The sequence below is a fragment of the Choristoneura fumiferana genome, chromosome 26, assembly GCF_025370935.1.
Source record: "Choristoneura fumiferana chromosome 26, NRCan_CFum_1, whole genome shotgun sequence".
In the NCBI taxonomy this organism is placed as follows: domain Eukaryota; kingdom Metazoa; phylum Arthropoda; class Insecta; order Lepidoptera; family Tortricidae; genus Choristoneura; species Choristoneura fumiferana.
Window position 1 is genome coordinate 1,406,839 of NC_133497.1, and position 6,277 is coordinate 1,413,115.

At 36.7% G+C, this 6,277-nt stretch overlaps 1 protein-coding gene across 1 annotated transcript in view; it reads left to right on the forward strand.

The window, feature by feature from the left end:
• LOC141443003 (prostasin-like) overlaps positions 1 to 6,277 on the forward strand; it is a 431,412-nt gene that overhangs the window by 15,481 nt on the left and 409,654 nt on the right. The gene's annotated exons all lie outside the window — the stretch shown is intronic.

The window sequence follows — 6,277 nt, forward strand, 5'->3', positions numbered from 1 at the left end:
ATTTTATCCCTAGGTATCCCGTGGGAATATCGGGTCAAAAAGTCACCTATCTGTTATTTCAACGTCTAACTACTACCTACATATCAAATTTCATGACTCTAAGCCCAGAGGTGTTATTTCGAGATTTTATCCCTATCCGTGAGAATACCGGGATATAAAAAGTATCCTATATGTTTTAATCCAGGTTATAAACTAATTTTCGCCAAATTTCATCCAAATCCGTTCAGCCGTTTCAGCGTGAAAAAGTAACAAACATACTCACACTCACTCACTCACATACTCACTCACTCACAAACTTTCACATTATAATATTAGTAGGAGTAGGATGTGAAAGTTTGTGAGTGAGTGAGTATGTGAGTGAGTGAGTGAGTATGTTTGTTACTTTTTCACGCTGAAACGGCTGGACGGATTTGGATGAAATTTGGCGAAAAGTTAGTTTATAACTGAATTAAAACAAAGGATACTTTTTTTTCCCGTATTCCCACGGGATAGGGATAAAATCTCGAAATAACAACCTCTGGGCTTAGAGTCATGAATTTTGATATGTAGGTAGTTGGACGTTGGAATAACAGATAGTGACTTTTGACCCGATATTCCCACGGGATACCTAGGGAAAAAATGTCGCAATAACACCGCTGGCCTAAGAGCATGAAATTTGGTAAGTGTAGGTGGTAGCCGGACGTCTGAAATAACACATACGCTACTTTTTATCCCGATATTCCTCGGGATAATTTTGTAACTAAGGGACCCATACATCCTGTATTATTATCATTATTTTGTATTTTTTTCTTTAATTGTGTACTGTAGTTTTTAAGTATTTTATTTGTATTATTTTATTTTGAAAAAATGACTTTCTGCAAGGTTCTTGCGGCGCATTCTTCTTGTCAATGATGGTCTTTCGAAGCGCTGGTAGTTTAAAAATGACGTGAAAAGTGCCCATTGCGGCCTATTTACTGAATAAATGATTTGAATTTGAATTTGGATAGGGATTTTTTTTGAAATTTCTGCACTGGGTTTAGTCTTGAATTTTGTACTTACAGTTATTCACAACACAACCTCAATGAAGACTACGATAATAAATTTGGAAATTTCCAGGGAAATTTTGTAAAAATCCGAAACCTTCAATTGCAACTACTAGACCGAATAGTTTACGCGTGCAAAGCCGCGGGTAAAAGCTAGTATATTATATTATTAGTAGGAAGTAGGATGGGATGTTACAATTGAAATAGGTAACCGGAAAAAAATGCGCACGGGCGAAAATCGAACCCTGTTTCTCACATTCCGTGATGGCGTGCTTTAGCTATACACCGACCGAACATATATACCGCATATACGGTTTAAATTTCTCTAAGGGTAACGGCGCCTATTATCGGGGGTATCGAAATCGGCGGCCATCACCGCGGCATATTAAAAATATGCATTTTGTAATGTCCATTTACCACGGTAATAGAAGTTTTAGGTATTTTGATTTCAGATAATTATTTTATCAAATACTAATAACTAAAACGAGCCCAAAAAGTTACGACACTGAAAGTTCAATAAACGATCTTAAATATAAAATTATTCTCGTTTGTAAAGGAGCTTTGATACTCTTAATTTTTGGACGCATTTGAAAACTTCCTTAAGTACCACGGTAATAGGCGCCGTTACCTTATTAGTGTTTTAGAGACAGTTTATTTTTACATGCTAAGTGAAACTTGTTACCAGCGCCATCTATGCACAAGCGCATGTCTGTTTAACATGCATAATTGTCACAGAATATTTTAATTTTACTGCTCACCCAAAACAAGAGATGGCGCTATTTTCAATCGATAAACCACTAACCATAAGTCTTCATATTATTATTTTTCTTACATTTTTTTTAATCAAGACAATTACTCATAAAAAGTGTACAAAACTTCGCGTAAAATTTACGGATATTAATTTATCAATTCATAACCTTTTCAAAAGGGTACAAATGTTGACGTCTTTTACTAAATTATTGGAACTAATAATGATAATAACAGAGCAGGTGGCACGTGAGCTGAAAGCTTGCCTGACCCGAAATCGGTTGTTTGTGGCACTTTTGTTTCTCTGAGTATTTAAACGTCCACGTCTTCGTCCAAATACTTATCGAAGGCAACCTGAGCTGACCTTGATCTACTGAAGACAAACAAAGTACTCGGAGAAACAAAAGTGACCCGAAACCAGTTGTTTGCGCACGTCTGTTGTCCGAGTACTTTGTTTGCCTTCAGTGGTTATTTTATCTTGACTTATCTCCTGAGGATCAAGGTCAGGACATTCCTTACGTTGCCTTCGGTAAATATGCGGACGTAGACGTGGTCGTGTAAGTACTTAAAGAAACAAAAGTGCCACAAACAAATTCAAATTCAAATCATTTATTCTGTAAATCCATACTAATATTATAAATGCGAAAGTGTGTGTGTTTGTATGTTTGTGCGTATGTTTGTCCTTCTTTCACGTCGAAACGGAGCGGCGGATCGACGTGATTTTTGGCATAGAGATAGTTTATGGACCTAAGAGTGACATAGGCTACTTTTATCCCGAATAAATGCACATTTCCCGAGGGAACAGCGCGCGATAATCGAATTCCATGCGGGCGAAGCCGCGTGAAAAAGCTAGTAGGTAATATTATTGCAATTTTCTGCCGTCAGAGTGCAGCACTAACAGAAAACCTTAAACAGTTTATTGAGTATCTGAAATGCCATCATCATAATGTCAGCCGAAAGACCTCCACTGCTGGACATAGGCCTCCCCCAAGGCTCTCCACTCTGACCGGTCTTGGCTTTCCGCATCCAACGCGACCCCGCAATCTTAACCAGGTCGTCGCTCCATCTTGTTGGAGGCCTACTAACAGCTCGTCTCCCGTTCCGCAGACGCCGTTCGAGAACCTTCTGACGAGCAATGTGCCCCGCCCACTGCCACTTCAGTTTCGCAATTCTTCGGGCTATGTCGGTAACCTTAGTTCTACTGCGGATATCATCATTTCCATAATGCCATAATATAATATTAGCTCTATCGTTACCATCGATGTAAATAATGTTTTTTTAATACTTTTTTGATATTTCTGTGAAAATAGTAGTTTAAAAGTATTAAAACCCATATATTTAGATTGGGCTAATTATTTGCTTTCATTTGATTTCCATATTGTTACAATAATTTTTTTTTTAAATTCCTTTTCCATATTTTTTTTCGCAGACGCCATATTGAAATATTATATACCGTATGTAACTACGACAGTTATAACGAATCCAATGATACCTCATATGTTACAATCCGTCCAGCTTTTAGGCTGCAGCGGGGCCCAAAGAAATGGACATACCTACATACCCACATACATACATACATACCTACTTACATACATACATACGCTCGAAAAACATAACCCTCCTTCGGGTAATAAACATTAAATTAAATCAAATTAACAAATCAAAAACCCGACTGCCATAACTAGAAGGAAGAAAATAAGTCTAGTGGTCTGGAACTAAAGTTCAACAGTCGGGCTCGGGACCCATTACTAAGAGTTTTTGAGCGCCACGATTTAAATGGGTCCCGACTGTTGAACTTTAAATAAGCTACTTAAGGAGGACTACAGGACTACAGGAGGGATTGAAACCCATAGTATGTAGGTGAGGTAAAGAGTATTGTGTTCCACTCCTGCTGGCTCGTGCTGAGGTACCGACTTCGAGCTAGTAGGTATTAGGTACAGTCACCAGCACCAATATCTGACGCAACAAGCGTGCATAAATATCTGATACGACTCTATTTCTAGGGCCGGAAGGACGTGTCAGATATTTTTGCACGCTCCGCTGTGGCAGATATTAATGCTGGTGACTGTACCTACCTAGAAAAATGTTATCAAGGGTTTTGTAGTCGGTTCCATTTTTGTTATTTTTTTTTAGTCGGTTTTACTTTTTTGTTATTTTTTTTGTTTATTTTTACAAGCTTTTATTTAGTTTCACCTGTCGTTGTCTGCCTGTCTGTCTATCTCAAGTCAAATCTTGCAAGTTCAATTTGACCAATTTCCAGTAGTCATATTAACTTGAAATTTGAAACACTTATGTAAATCGCGTGACAATACAATAATCTAGGAGTAACATCCTGGTAGTCCAGCCAGGATCGTCTCCGAAGGACGGAACTCTTCAACGGTTAATAGCATAGACTTTAAATTTGGTATGCAAATGTAGTTTGGGTGACAATGCAGGTACAGTCAACAAAAAGTACAGTCGCTAAAAAAAGCTTGTATTAAAAATTAAATTTTTATGGTTAGGTTATGTTACTAATAAACATATCAGGTTTTTAAAAAGTACTAATACTCTTTTGATCATGATCTGTCATGGCGAAAAATATAAAGAGAACTGACGTAATCATGGGTTTTTTTATATAAGGGAGGGAAACGAGCATGCGGGTCAGCTGATGGGAAGCAATCACTGCCGCCCATGGACACCTGTCAACACGAGAGATATCACAGGTGCGTTGCCGGCCCTTTGAGAACTTATAGGCTCGGTTTAGGGTTATATAGCCAAAATAGCAAAAAAGGAACCCTTATTAATGTCGCCATGTCTGTCCGTCTGTCCGTCCGCGCTTGCTCAGGGACTATCAATGCTTGAAAGCTGTAATTTTGCACGAATATATAAGTATGTAAACTATGCCGACAAAATGGTACCTACATAAAAAATGAAAAAAAATGTTTAGAGTACCTCCATAGACGTAAACAGGGGGTGGTTTTTTTCTTATCCAACCTTGTAGTGTGGGGTATCGTTAGATAGGTCTTTTAAAACGATAGGGGTTGCTAAAACGATTTTGCGACTCAGTGATTTATTTTTAAAATATTTAACTTTAAAGTGTAAATTTTCATTAAAATTTAGCACCCCAGACCCCCCTACCCCGCACCCTCTAAAATCTGAACCATGGGGAAGAAATTGAGAAAATTCAGGATGGTAGTAAACTGTATATCAAACTTGCAAGGAAAACTATAATGGTTAAGTTTTCATTAGAATTATTAGTAGTTTAGGAGTAAATAGCAGCCTAAGGTATAAAACTTAGATGAATGATTGGTCTCGCGCGCTCGCTCGACTAGATACCGCGGCAAACTTGTCAAATGCGGCAACAAATAGTACGCCGAAATCGGCGTACCTGAGCCCGAGGCGAGTCAGTCGCGTTGAAAACTGTGCGTAATGTGCATGTCCCGAATTATTGTTAAATTTTGGTCATAAACGAAGTAAAATGCCAGTTTTCGCAGTGAAACTGTTTAAAAATAATACTACAAGAAATAAAAAGGACACTGGGATCACATACCATCAGTAAATATCGTATAATTTCGAAATTACAAAATAAAAATAACATGAACCTTAAACGCCATTCTGTGTTGCCGCGTACACAAGATCAAATTCCCGTGGTTGAGATTTTAATAAATTGAACTTTATTGTTATCATCATTAAATGATGATAAATTTTAATAACTTATTTTATTTAAGTATCTAACGTAATTATTATATTTTACATAACCTAGTTCTATATTATTTAATGTTTATCTTTGTGATATTATACACTGAAGGTGTATAAATTGTTAATCCGACACTATTTAATTAAGGGTGAATGTGTTTTAAATTAAAAATGTTTTTCGTCTTCCAGTCAAAAGCCCGATCAGCTGATTTACTTAGGTATTACGGGAACCGAAAAAATTTTTTTTTCGTATTTCTACCCATTTTCTTGAAATGTTAACTTTTTACCCGACTGCCCGAAGGAGGGTTATGTTTTTCAAGCCTATGTATGTATGTATGTATGTATGCATGTACCTATGTATGTATTTTTGTAAAAAAATATTTTATTTTAGTCTTAATTAACCTGTACATTAATAAGTATTAGGTTTAACTATAGGTGCAACGTGTTAAGTTCGCAAAACTTCTTAGTTGGTGTGGTGACTCAGTCCATGAATTTTCAGTAATAATTTGTAAATATTGAATGTCCTTAAATATATATTTTTTTTAAATTTAAAGTGAGGCCTGATCATTGATATACCTACATCATACCTACCATTTTTTTTAAAGAAGAAACTACGCCTAACCTACACAACATATTAATACATTCACATCTTAATTACTTCTTAATTTCTAAGTATTTCCCAAGATACATTTTGTAACCAGTAACTTAATAGACCACAGAATAATTTATTTTCCCAATAACTCGGGTAACAGTGGAGCAGCTGGCAACACAATTCGTCACGCACACTAGCATCCTTGCATGTCTTACACCGTTCTAACGCACACTACAATATT